The sequence below is a fragment of the Rousettus aegyptiacus genome, unplaced genomic scaffold (genome assembly GCF_014176215.1).
Source record: "Rousettus aegyptiacus isolate mRouAeg1 unplaced genomic scaffold, mRouAeg1.p scaffold_m13_p_12, whole genome shotgun sequence".
Lineage (NCBI taxonomy): Eukaryota > Metazoa > Chordata > Mammalia > Chiroptera > Pteropodidae > Rousettus > Rousettus aegyptiacus.
Genome location: NW_023416287.1, coordinates 51,714,611 through 51,728,247, shown reverse-complemented (window position 1 = coordinate 51,728,247; position 13,637 = coordinate 51,714,611). Strand labels below are relative to the sequence as shown.

Here is a 13,637-nt window from a genome sequence, read left to right as displayed (position 1 = left end):
TTTAGGTGAGCTGTTCCCTTTCAGTATTTCCTATAGTGCAGGCCTTGTAGTGGAGAATTCTCTCAATTTTTGTATGTCTCGGAAGGTCTTAATTTTGCCTTCACATCTAAAGGAGAGCTTAGCTGGATACATTATTCTAGGCTGGTAGTTCCTTTCACTTAATAGTTTAAATATTTGATTCTATTCCTTTCTGGCTTGTAGGATCTGCACCAAGAAGTTCGAGGATAATCTAATGGGTTTTCCTTTATAAGTTGCCATTTTTTTTCTCCCTGGCTCCCCTGAGAATTCTGTCTTTGTTGTTGATTTTTGATAATTTTAATACAATGCATTTTGACGAAGTCCTTTTTGGGTTGAGGTAATTGGATATTCTTTTGACTTCTTGAATTACAAGCTTCAGCTCATTCCTTAGATTTGGGAACTTCTTGTCCACTATTTATCTGAAAATGCTTTCTAGGCTCTGTTCCTTTTCCTCACCTTCGACAATGCCCATTATTCTTATGTTTCCTCTCCTGATAGTATCAGCTAGTTTTTGTATTTCTCTTTCATTATTTTTCATTCTTCAATTTCTCTCTTCTTGCTTCTGATTTATTTCTAGATTTCTGTCTTTGATATCACTGATCCTTTCCTCCATTTGGTCGACTCTATTTCCCAAGCTTGCTATTTCATTTTTCAACTCTTGCAGTGTGTGTTTTCTTTTATCTCCAGAATTTCAATTTGGTTCTTTCTGAGGGTTTCGATCTCCTTGCTCTGCTCATCTAGTTGTTTTTTCAGTTCCTGAAATTGTCGATGTGATTCATTTCAGAACTCACTGAGTTTTTTCAGAAGTACCATCCTGAATTCTCCGTCGTTTAAATTGCTTGTTTCTATGTCTGTAAGCTTATTTTCTGGAGATTTTTCTCTTCTTTCTGAGCTGCCTTGTCACTTTGGCTGTTCATAGTGTTTAATGGACTATTTCTCCACCTGGGCATTAATGGAAGGGTATTCTTCTTTTTATTCAGAGAGAAGATTTATTATATAAAGCTCTCTCTTTCTTTAGCCTGCTGCAAAGAGGTGCTTTTCTTTTGGTTTCCAGTAGGTGGCATCTAAGCCTCTTGGATCCCTGTTTTATATAAAGCCTTAAAATACCTTCTAAAAATTTTTTCTTGCAGATATTTAATCATGCTCGCTACCCTGAGTTTCAGTCCCAGTCAGTGTCAGCGACAGTTTCGGCAGTGTTTGCCAAGATTCCCCTGGGGCTCTGCGGTGATCGGTCTCAGAGGACATGGGGGAAGGGGACCTCTGGGTTGTGGGTTGTGAGCTGCGGCTCAGCCTCAGTTTTGCAACTGGGGCCAGTAAAAATCAACTGTTGTTTCTCTGTAGTCCTGTCTTGCTTCTCTGTCTTCTGCCTTGATGACTGGGCCCTTCCGCCCAGCACAAGTTGCTCACAGTAGTCCCAGCCAGGGCCGTTCAGAGAAGTGACCTCACCTTCGACCCTCCCCCTTCTCCTGTAAGGAGCTCTAGCGGCTGCGAGAGGCAGCTTCTTTATTTCTCCTAGTCCACCACCCGACACCTGGAGTTCGGACATGTGGTAGCTCTTAGGTGTAGCCCATGCTCGGATGTGCTGGTGTGCAGTCTGGGTGTTTTTTGTTGAGTTTTAGATATTCAGCATATTGTTTCAAGGGGAAAGATCTGGGGATGTCTCTCACTCCTCTATGTTTCCTTTCCCATATTGATTTTTGTGTATGGTGTGGTATAGGGGTCAATATTCATTTTACATATTTGGATATCCAATTGTCCCCACACCTTTCATAGAACAGATTATTCTTTTCACACTGCTCATCTGTGTGACCTTTATCATAAATCAATCATCCGTATTAGTGTAGGGATGGTGATTCTCTGCTCTGTTCTTTTGGTATATTTGGCTCTCCTTGCAGAAAAACAACACTCTCTTACTTACTGCCACTCTATAATTTATCTTCTTATTCACTAGAGTAAGTCCTCCTGTTTTTGTTTCTTCAACATTTTCTTCAATATTCCTGGTCCTTGCATTACCAAATAAAATTTAGAATTGGCTTGTAAATTTTTATGCAAAATATACCTTCCGGTGTTTTTTCTTGGGCTATTGAATCTATAGATAATCTGGAGAAAAATAACTTGTTTAACTTTAATCCATTAATGTAAATTCTAAGCCTTAAATCTACTAGTGCAAGTCTTTAATTCATTGATATATTACAGCTTTATCTTTACTTAGGTCTTAATAACTTTTTAAAATTTTTGGTTAAACAGTCTATACATTTTTAATTTGACTTATATCTAAAAATCTGATATATTTGATGTTATTTTCAGTTAAGTCATTTAAAATTAAATTTTCTAATTGTTTATTGCAAATACAAAAGAATACATTTGGTATCTGATAATTTTGTAAAATTCTAATAGCTTATTTGTGTATTATCTTGAATTATCAGCAGGCATAATTATATCATCTGCAAATCACACATTTCTATTTTTTCATTCTAGTTAGTATACCTTTAAAAAATTTTTAATTAATTTGTTTGTTTGCTTATTTGTTGCCTTACTGTACTTGCTGGGACACATTACAATGTTAAGTTTAACTGGTAAGAGTAGTAAGATGGGAAAACTTGTCTGACTTTCAATCTCATAGAGAAAGCTTTTAACCATAAAGTATGATGTTTACTATGGGGTTTTGGTACTTTATTAGATTAATAAAGTTCCTGTCTATTACTAGTTTGAAAAAAAGTATTGACCTTGGATAGTGGATTTTATCAAATGCATTATTTTTTTATCTTTTCCTATAACCATATATGCTTTTCCTTCTATTATAATAATAAAATAAATTGTAATCACTACTTCTCAAATGTTAAAATAACCTATATCCTTGGAATAAACTCATTTTTGTGATGAATTATCATTTTTATATAACTTGAAATTTATTTACTGATTTTTTGTTTATAATTTTGCATTTATGTTTATAAAAGATGCTGACTATACAAATTCCTCAACGTTATTTAAAATTCCCCATAACAGCAACAATAAGTTCATGCCTATTCCCAGTAAAGTGTTGCTTGTACAAATGAAAATGTTCTCATTCGATATGAACTAAATTTTTTCCCTCTCAAATTTCATAGGTTAAAAGGCAAGCCCCTGTGTAACTATATTTGGAAATAGTATCTCTAGAAGGTAATTAAGGATAAATGGAGTCATAAGAATAAAGCAGTAATCCAATTGGACTGGTAGCCTTACAAGAAGAGGAAGTGGTCTCTCTCTCTCTCTCTCTCTCTCTCAATCTCTCTCCCCCTCTCTTTCTTATCTCTCTCTCTATCATCTCTCTCTCTCTGTTATCTATAATCTATCTATCTATCTATCATCTATCAATCATCTATCTATCATATCTATCTGTAAACTATCTATCATCTATCATCGTCTCTATCATCTCTATCTCTATCTCTATCTCTATCTCTATCTCTATCTCTATCTCTATCTATCTCTATCATCTCTATCTCTATCTCTGTCTCTTCCTAAGCAAACATGGAGGAAAGACCATGTGAGGACATAATGAAAGGCACCCATCTATAAGCCAGAAAGAGAGCTTTCATCAGAAAGTGAACCTTGATTATAAATATCTAGCCTTCAGAACTATGAGAAAATATTTGTTATTTAAGCTATACAATCTGTGGTGTTTTGTTATAACAACCTGAGACTATATCACCTATATCTCAAAAAGAGAGACATAAAACCCCACCAATTATATATCCATCTCTAGGTGTTTTTAATTGCTTTCCCAGCTCATTTACAACCCTACCTTAATATTTTATAGTATGAAGACTGCATTATGACATTAACCATGAAAATTCTTTATACCAAGTAATACGGAAAAGTAGATGATAAAATTATATTTAAAATATAAAAATTCATACATAACAAGCAAGGAAAAAATATGCCTAGTTGCTACATTTTTTATTTCTATTACTTATTGGTTATAAGGCTGTAATTGATACTTATAATTTCATATTTCCATTTTCAATTCCATGGTTCCTGCACCTTCAGCCAGCACCTAAGCTAATAGGGAATTTTTACTTGATGGAGTAATCTAAAGTTTTATTTCTGAAGGGCCTGAGTTCTTAATGGTTCTGTTTTTGCTGAGATGCAGTAGTTTTCTGCTAACTGTTATTAATGAACAAGGAAATAGTAAAAGATACATCAAGAAAACCTTCTCACTTTCAGATATTATTTTCTGATGCCATTTCATATAGAAACCAACTTTCCAGTTTCTTTATAATCAGAATCAATTTCTCCAACTAGTCTTTGTCATTTCTGGGATACAAAGACCTTGAAATGGCCATATGGCAGTCTCTATTTCCAATCCAATATATCTTTTATTGTGTCTGCTGGTGGACACCTTCATCCTTCAGGAATTGAGACCTTTAAATCAGCAGAAGCCAAATATGTAGGAATTAAAAGCAAAAATTCTGGGAATGGGTTATTAAGTTTAGTAGTGAGAAAAGCCAGTTCCACATCCATTTCTTCATTTTCAGATCCTTACATTATGGCAATTAGAGAAATGGCACTATGTATTGGGCACTGCCTCAAAACATATTCTGTATGATAATGCTAATTTCTCAGAATGTTGTTTCTTCACTGCAACATATGAATCTTCAGAAAGCTATCCAATAGATCTCTCAGACTAGATGCTTCTTAGTAACAGGTATATGCTAAGACCAGTGAATTCCATTACAGTACTTCTCTTGCTGTAAATTGCTTTTCTTGATTAGATGCAATTGTGTGGGATTATGTGGGATACTTTGGAAATGAATAAAATGTTCCTTGTTTCCATTAGAAATATTTTGGGCAGAAATATTGTGGGCAGTGAAGTCAGTATACTTGAGGGGGTAACTGCTATTTTAAATGCAAAGACACCTACTCGAGACTTGAAGGAACATAAAAAAAAATCTAGGTAATGTAACATCAATAAAGGACTACAATAATTTCTGGTTACAAACCCCAAAGACATGGAGATATCTGACTTACCTAATAAAGAATTCAAATTAGTTGTTTTAAGGAAGCTCCGCGAGCTACAAGAAAACGCAGAAAGACAATTTGATGAAACTAAGAAGATAATATACAAAAAAAATTAAAAGTGTAACAGAGAGATAGAAATAATAATAAAAAAAACTAAACAGAAGTTGTGGAGCTGAAAAATACAATGAATGAAAGGGAAAAATGCAATAGAATCAATATTAAAATGGATCAAGCAGAAGAAAGAATCTGTGAAGTTGAAGGCAAGACCTTTGAAATTACTCAGTAAAAGGAAAATAAAGAAAAATAAACTTTAAAAAAATGAAGAAAGCATATATAAACTATGGGATTCAATCAAGAGAAGAAATCTGCAAATTATTGGAGTCTTGGTAGGAGAAGACAGAGAAAACAAGGAGAAAGCTTATTTAAAGAAATAATGGCTGAGAATTTCTAAAATCCAAGGAGAGATTTGGCCAGTCCTGTTGATGATGAAGCTAATAATCTCCAAATAATTCAACTCAAAAATATTTTCTCCAAGGCACATTACAATAAACTGTCAAAAAATAAAAAAAAAGAGGTAATCTTAAAAGCAACAAAAGAAGCTTATCATGTACAAGGGAACCCCCTATAAATCTACCAGCAGAAATCTTACAGGTCAGGATAGAGTGGGATGATATATTCAAAGTGCTGAAAGAAAAATAAAACCTTGCCACCAAGAATACTTTATCAAGCAAAGTTGTCTTTTATAAATGGAGAGAAAAGACATTCCCAGACAAACAAAAGCTACGGGAGCCCATCCTTACTAGACTTACCTTTCGAAAAATACTGAAAGGGAGTTTTCAAGCAGAAGTGAAAAGATGCTAATTAGTAACATGAAAATATATGAAAATATACCACAAACTGGTAAAGCTAAGCATATAGTCAAATTAAATTACTTTAATACTATAATATGATGGTGTATTAACCACTTGACTCTAGTAAAAAAAGGTTAAAAGACAAAACTATCAAAATAATTATGGCTATAGTATTTGTCAAAATTATACAATACAAAAAGAGTTAAACTGTCACATCAAAACAAAATATGTGCGGTGGAGTAAAAGGGTAGTTTTTGTATGCTATTAAAGTTAAGTTGATATCAGTATAGAACAGACTATTATATCTATTAGATGTTTTATGTAAGCCTCATGGTACTAACAAAGTGACAACCTACAATAGATATGCAAAAGATAAAGAGAAGGGAATCAAAACATACCAATATGGAAAATCATCAGTTCACAAAGGAAGATAGTAAGAGAGGAGAAAAAGAACAAATGAAATGCAAAACAGTGAGAAAACAATTAGTAAGATGACATTAGTGTGTCCTTAACTATTAACAATTACTCTAATCAAAAGGCATAGAGTGACTGATTAGATAAAAGAACAAGATCAATTCTGTGCTGACTACAAGAGAAAAATGTCAGCTCTAATGATACACTTAAGCTAAAAGTGAGAGTTTTAAAAAAATATTCCCTGTGAGTGAAAACCAAAGGAATTACGGATAACTATAGTTATATTAGGCAAATGGACTTTAACTCAAAAGCTATAACAAAAGACAAAGGAGGTTATTATATAATGAGAAAGAGGTCAATTGATAAAAAATACATAACAATTTCAAATATATATGCATCAAATGTCAAAGTATATATATATTAAACAAATATTAACAGATATGAAGAAAGAAATAGACAACAATACAATAGTAGGAGACTTCAATAACCCACTTTCAAAAATGCATAGGTCATCCAGACAGAATATTAACAAAATGGTGGATTTGAACTACATCGTAGACCAAAAAGATCTAATAGACATATATGGAACATTCTACCGCAAGTAGAAAAAATGACCATTTTCTCAAGTACACATAGAGCATTTTCAAGGATAGATAAGATGTTACAGAACAAAAATAGTCTTAGAAGACTGAATTATACCAAATAAACTTTCTTACCACAGTGGTATGAAACTAGAAATCAATAACAAAAAGAAAACCAAAATTCAAAAATATATGGAAACTAACACATTCCTAATCAATCAATGGGTCAAAGAAGCAATCAAAGGAGAAATAAAAAAAATCTTGAAACAAATGAAAACAGAAATACAACACACCAAAACTTATAAGATGCAACAAAAGAAGCACTAAGAGAGAAGTTTAGAATGACAAACGCCTACATTAAGAAAAAAGAAAGATCTCAAATAAACAACCTCAACAAAGTATATAAAAAAAATGAGCTAAGTACGAAGTTAGCAGAGGGAAGCAAATAAAGATCAAAGCAGAAATAAATGAAATAGAGACCAGAAAAACAATAGAAAAGATTAGTGAAATTAAAAGCTGGTTATTTAAAAAGAAATAAAATTGACAAAACTTTAAGCTAGACTAAGAAAAAAGAAGAGAGGACTCAAATAAATAACATCTAAAATGACAGAGAAGACATTAAAACTGATATCACAGAGATACAAAGGATTATAACAGACCATTAATAACAATGATACAACAAATTAAGTAGCTTAAGAAAATGGACAAATTGATAGAAACATATAAGCTACCAAGACTGAGTCATGAAGAATCTGAACAAACAAATAACAAGTAAGGAGATTGAATCCATAATAAAATACTTCCCAATGAAGAAAGCCCAGGACCACATGATTTTATTGGTGAATTTTACCAAAAATTTAAAAAAGCATTAACATCAATCCTTCTTAAACGCTTCCAAAAATTGAAAAGGAGAGACTCCATTGTTCATTTTTGAAGGCCAGTATTACCCTGAAACTAAAGCCAGACAAAGACACTACAAGAAAAGAAAACTACTATCTAATATCCCTGATGAATATCAATGCAATATTTCTCAACAAAAAATTAGTAAGCCAAATTCAAGAGCACATTGAAAGGATCATATACCATGATCAAGTTGGATTCATCCCTGAAGTGCAAGAATGATTCAACATCCACAAATCAACCAACGTCCTACACCACAATACTAGAATGAAAGATAAAAATCATGTGATCATCTCAACAGATATAGAAAAAAGTATTAGAAAAAACTCAACTCTTTCATGATAAAAATTTTCAAAAAATTAGGTCTAAAGAGAACATACCTCAACATAATAAAGGCCACATCAAGAACAAGACAAGGATGCTTACTCTTATCATTCCTATTTAATATAGCACTAGAAGTCCTAGCCCAAATGATAAGGCAAGAAAAGGAAATAAAAGACATATAAATCAGAAAGGAAATTGTAAAATTTTCTCTCTTTGCAGATGATATAATCTTATATATAGAAAATACTAAAGATTCCACCCAAACTACCTGGTAGATTAAACTAATTCAGTAAAGTTGCAAGATACAAAATCAATATATAAAAATCAGTTGCCAAACTACCTGAAAAAACAAAAAATACAGAAAATAATTTACAATCTCATCAAAAAGCAATAAAATGCTTAGGAATAAATTTAAGTAAAGAGACGAAAAACACGTACACTGAAAACTAAGACTTTGATTATACAATACAAAAAGAGTTAAACTGTCACATCAAAACAACTTTGATTAACAAAATAGGAGATACAAATAAATGCAAAGACACTTCATGTTCATGAATCAAAAGCATTCATTAAAAACCATAATGTTGCTTAAATATCCATACTACATAAAGCAATATGTAGATTTAATGCAATTCTATTAAAATTCTATTTTTCACAGAAATAGAGAAAAAGATCCTATAATTTATATGGAACCACAAAAGACTGAGTAGTCAAAGTAGTCTTGAATGTGAAGAACAAAGATGGAGGCATCACACTGCCTGATTTCAAAGCTATAATAATTTTAAAAGTATGGTACTGGCATAAAACAGGCACATAGACCAATGGAACATAAGCTAGAACCTAGAAATAAACCCTTGCATATACGGTTAAATAGTATTTGACAAGGGAGCCAAGAATACTCAATGAATGATATTAGGAAAATTTTATAACCATATACAAAATAATAAAACTAAACCCCTATTTTATGCCACTTACATAAATTGACTCAAAATGGATTAAAAACTTAAGCATTAGACCTGAAAATGTAAAATTCCTAAAGAGAACATAAGAGAAAAAACTTCTTTTTTTCTTTTTTTTTCTCTAGAAAATGAGATTTCTGAGTCTCAACAGCAAGTCATCAACCAAACAAGATTCCATGTAAGTCATCATAAATGAGCCTAAAAAGGCTTGTTTCTACCCAGCATGCTGTGTGTGCTAACACATATTGAAACCACTCACCTTTGAATGGACAAGCAGGTAACTGGTAACAATATCTAGGGAAAGAAAGCTGTGAGTGATAAAAGTTCCTTACACAGGTACACTCCCCCACTCTCCAACTGTCTTCTCCAGTTTAAAAATGTCTTTACATGAGTATTGGCAGTGAATTTTTTGGATATTACACCAAAGGAAATGCAGCAAAAGCAAAAATTAATAAGTGAGACTATATTAAAATAAAAAACTTCTGCATAGAAATCGTAAACAAAATGAAAAGGCAACTTGTGGAATGGAGAAAATATTTGCAAATCATCCGTATGATAAAGGGTTAATCCAAAATATATAAAGAACTCATCCAATTCAATAGGGGGAAAATCCAATAATCTGATTAAAAAATGGACAGAGAAACTGAATTGACATCCATGACCAGAAAGTAATGAAAAGATGCTCATCACTAATCATCAGGAACATGCAAATCAAAACCACAGTGAAATATCACCTTACACCTGTTAAAATGGCTATTGTAAAAAGATGAGATGACAAGTGGTGGTGCCAACGTGGAGGAAAGGGAATCCTTGAACACTTTGTGGAATGTAAATTGGTGTAGCCGCTATGGAAAACAGTATGGAGTTTCCTCAAAAAATTAAAAATAGAAATATCATAAGACCCAGCAGATCAACTTCTGGGTATATATCCAAAGGAAATGAAAGCAGGAGATTAAAGAGATATCTGCTCTCCTATCTCACTGTAGCATTATTCACAATAGCCAATACATGGAAACCACCTGAGCGCTCATCGACAGATGAACAAATAAAGAAAATATGGTATGTATATGTACAAGCATAATAGCAAGACATAAAAAGAAAAAATCCTGTTATTTGTGATAACATGGATGGATTTTGAGGGCACTAGACTGAAACGAGTCAGACAAAGGAAAACAAAGGTTACCAGAGGGTAGGAAGTAGGGGGAGTGGGGAAGGGGTAGGTAGATAAGGTAAAGGGGGTCAAATATGTGGTGACAGAAAGGAACTCTAACTATGGGAGGTGAACACAGTGTAAATATATATATATATATATATATATATATATATATATATATATATATATATATATATGCCTTATTGTTAAAGTGTGCAGCTGGAACTTACTGGATGTCATTAACCAATATCACCATAAAAATTAATTAATTAAGATAAAAAGACAAATATTGTATGATCTCACATATATGGAATCTAAAGCAGTAGTTATTAGGGGCTAGTGGGTAGGAAAAATGGGGATTTATTGGTCCAAGTATACGAACTTCCAGATATAAGATGAATAAGTTCTGTGGATGTAATGTATAGCATGGTGAGTACAGTTAAAATTACTCTATTACATACTAGAAAGTTGCTATGAGAGTAGATCTCAAATGTTCTCAACAGACACACACAAAATGGTAATTATGTGAGGTGATGAAGGTATTAACTAACCTTTTGCGACAATCAGTTCATGATATATATGTATGTCAACTCATCACATTATACACCTTATGTACACCTTAAATTTACATGTTATATGTCAATTATACCTCAATATCGCTGGAAAAAAATTTTTTAAAAAGAAGCCTAGGATAAATTTTAAGGACCTATGCAGAGGAAAGAGAGGTTACAAAGAATTAGAAGAAAACCCCAGAGAAACGATGGGGGAGGGGTCAAGAAGAATAGGCATTGTGGCAGCTAAGGAAACAAAATATTTCATAGAGGGAGATTTCAAAGGTATTAAATGCTGCAAGGAGGCACTGGGTAATGAGGAATGATTGATTTAGCAAGAAGAAGGCCTTTGGTGATCTTGGCAAAGGCAATTTGGAGAAATGATGAGTGTGGAGGCCAACAGGAGAGCAGTGGGCTGAAATCTGAGAGGAGCAGAAGCAGTGGAGCTGCTGTGGTCAGAGTGGCAAGTGTGAAAGCCAAGTAAAATTTCCTGAGTTAATTTGCAGCTCTTCCTTTTCCCACTGGCTTCCAACCCCCTCCTTACCCTCACACTCATACATTCCACGAAAGTATTATTAGTGGTAGTGGCCTCTTATATCCCCAAAGCTGGTGATATACTTCCTAGATATCTTTTATTCTTTATTCCCTCAGTACTACCACTACAACCACCAGCTTCCTTATGGCTCAAATGGATCATTGTCTAGTCCACTAGCTGATGTCTCTAATGATATTCTTGTTTGTTTCCAATTTGCCTTTTTTACACCACACCACTATCGATCTTTAATGTGAAATATTTCAGATTTTCGAGTCAAGATAGCACAGTGAGTAAATGCTGTGTTCACTTCCTTTCACAACCACATCAAAATTACAGCTAAACTGAGAACAACCATCATTAAGAATCACCAGAAGTCTAGCTAAACAGAGTCCTACAACTTAGGATATACAGAATAAGTCTCCTACCTCCAGGTTGGTAGGAGGGACAGAGATGCAGAACGGGCTGGTCCCACACCCACGTGTGGCAGTTAAAAATTGAAAGAGGTATCTCCACTTAGGAGGGCCTCCATAGGAAAGTGAGGTTCCTGCAAGTTCTGGCTGTGAAAAAACAATAGAGATTGTGGCTGAGTGAGATGAAAGGCAGCTGAAGTCACAGACATTCCTGTTAAGGGGCCTGAGGGAAGGCTTATTGACAGACTCACTCACTCTGAGCTCCAGTGCTGGGGAAGCAGCTTGAAAGGCACCAAGGACATATCCGAAGAAACTGTATTGTCTGGTTTTAGAACAAGGCCTGGAGGGGCAGCTTTCTCCTAGACAAAAGTACAGATAGAATCCATGGTTCCTTTGTTGAGTCCTCCTTGCTGCCGGTGTCCAGACACAGGCAGCTGCCATATTTGAATCTCCATCAACCTGATTAAGACTTGTCACCCTGCCCTGGTGATTTCCTGAAACTCTGCCCCACCCACCTTGCAGCCCCACTTAAGTTGCTTCCAGTGGCTTTCCCATACAAACAGCCTGACTTGGCTTATGCTATGAAATTTCCTGAAATCTCTGAAAGGTTCACAATCCTCAAACAAGCAGCATGCGTCCTCTGCCTGCCCAGTACATTTTATGAGTAATTCCAAGCCAGGAGCTAGTGACAGCCAACCTCAGTTTGTGGCTTGGCCTTTCAAGGCATTTCCAAGCCCAGCATGAGTGGTGGCCACGTGCAGATAGCTTTGTGGCTTATGCCAGGTAGCCTTAGGCAGGGCAAAGACTGTGACTAAAGTTGGCCTGTAGCAGGACCCCTCCCATAAAGGTCCTGGTGCCAACACACTCAGGGGCTGGATTCAGAGGGAGCCAGAGCACCACTCTGAGGACAATACACCCAAAGGACAGACTGGCCAGGTACCAAAGCCCTGTTAAAACAAATCAGGCTCTGTAGGGTCAGCCCCTCCACTGTAGTCATAGCCAGTCCTGACAACTAAACAGCCTGAGAATTCAATCCCTCCCATTGATGTGCAAATAGCAACCAAAGCTCAACTACAACAGAAGGGTACACACAAGCTACACAACAGACATACTTCATAGCTCAGGAGACACGAGAGACTGCTCTACTGGGCCCCACAGGACATCTAGTACATAAGGTCATTCTACTAAGACCAAACAGCCCTACCTAATAGAAACAAACACAGGGAGGCAGCCAAAATGAGGAGACAAAGAAACATGTCCCAAATGAAAGAACAAAACAACGCTCCAGAAAAAGAACTAAACAAAATGAAGACAAGCAATCTACCAGTTGCAAAGATAAAACACTGATTATAAGGATGCTCAATGAACTTAGGGGAGGAGTAGAAGAACTCAGTGACAACTTTAACAAAGAGGTAGAAAATAGGAAAATGAAGATAGATAACATAAAAAAGAACTGGTCAAAAATGAAGACCATAATAACTAAAATGAAGACTACATTAGAGAGAATCAACAGTAGATTAGATGAAGTAGAGAATCGAATCAACAATTTGGAAGATAAGGTAGCAGAACACACCAAATCAGAACAGCAACAAAATAAAAGAAAAAAAATTGAGGACAGTTTAAGGGGCTTCTCAGATAACATCAAGTGTACGAACATTTATATCATAGGGGTACCAGAAGGAGAAGACAGAGAGAAAGGACTTGAAGACATATTTGAAGGAAAAATGACAGAAAATTTCCCTAACCTAGTGAAGGAAAGAGGCATATAATCCTGGGAAGCACAGAGAATATCAAACGAGATGAACCAAGAGAAGCCCACACCAAGACACATCATAATTAAGATGCCAAAAGTTAAAGACAAAAAGAGAATCTTAAAAGTAATAAAAAAGTATCTAGTTACCCCCAAGGGAGCTCTCGTAAGACTGGCAGCTGATTTCCCAACA

The 13,637-nt window shown here is 34.8% G+C and overlaps 1 non-coding gene across 1 annotated transcript; it reads right to left on the bottom strand.

Annotated features, from left to right (window-relative positions):
* Positions 1-9,169: 9,169 nt before the first annotated feature.
* Positions 9,170-9,239, bottom strand: LOC118610170. Its single transcript, XR_004953824.1, has one exon. It is a non-coding gene; the product is annotated as a small nucleolar RNA SNORD30 (small nucleolar RNA).
* Between the last annotated feature and the right edge of the window lie 4,398 nt (positions 9,240-13,637).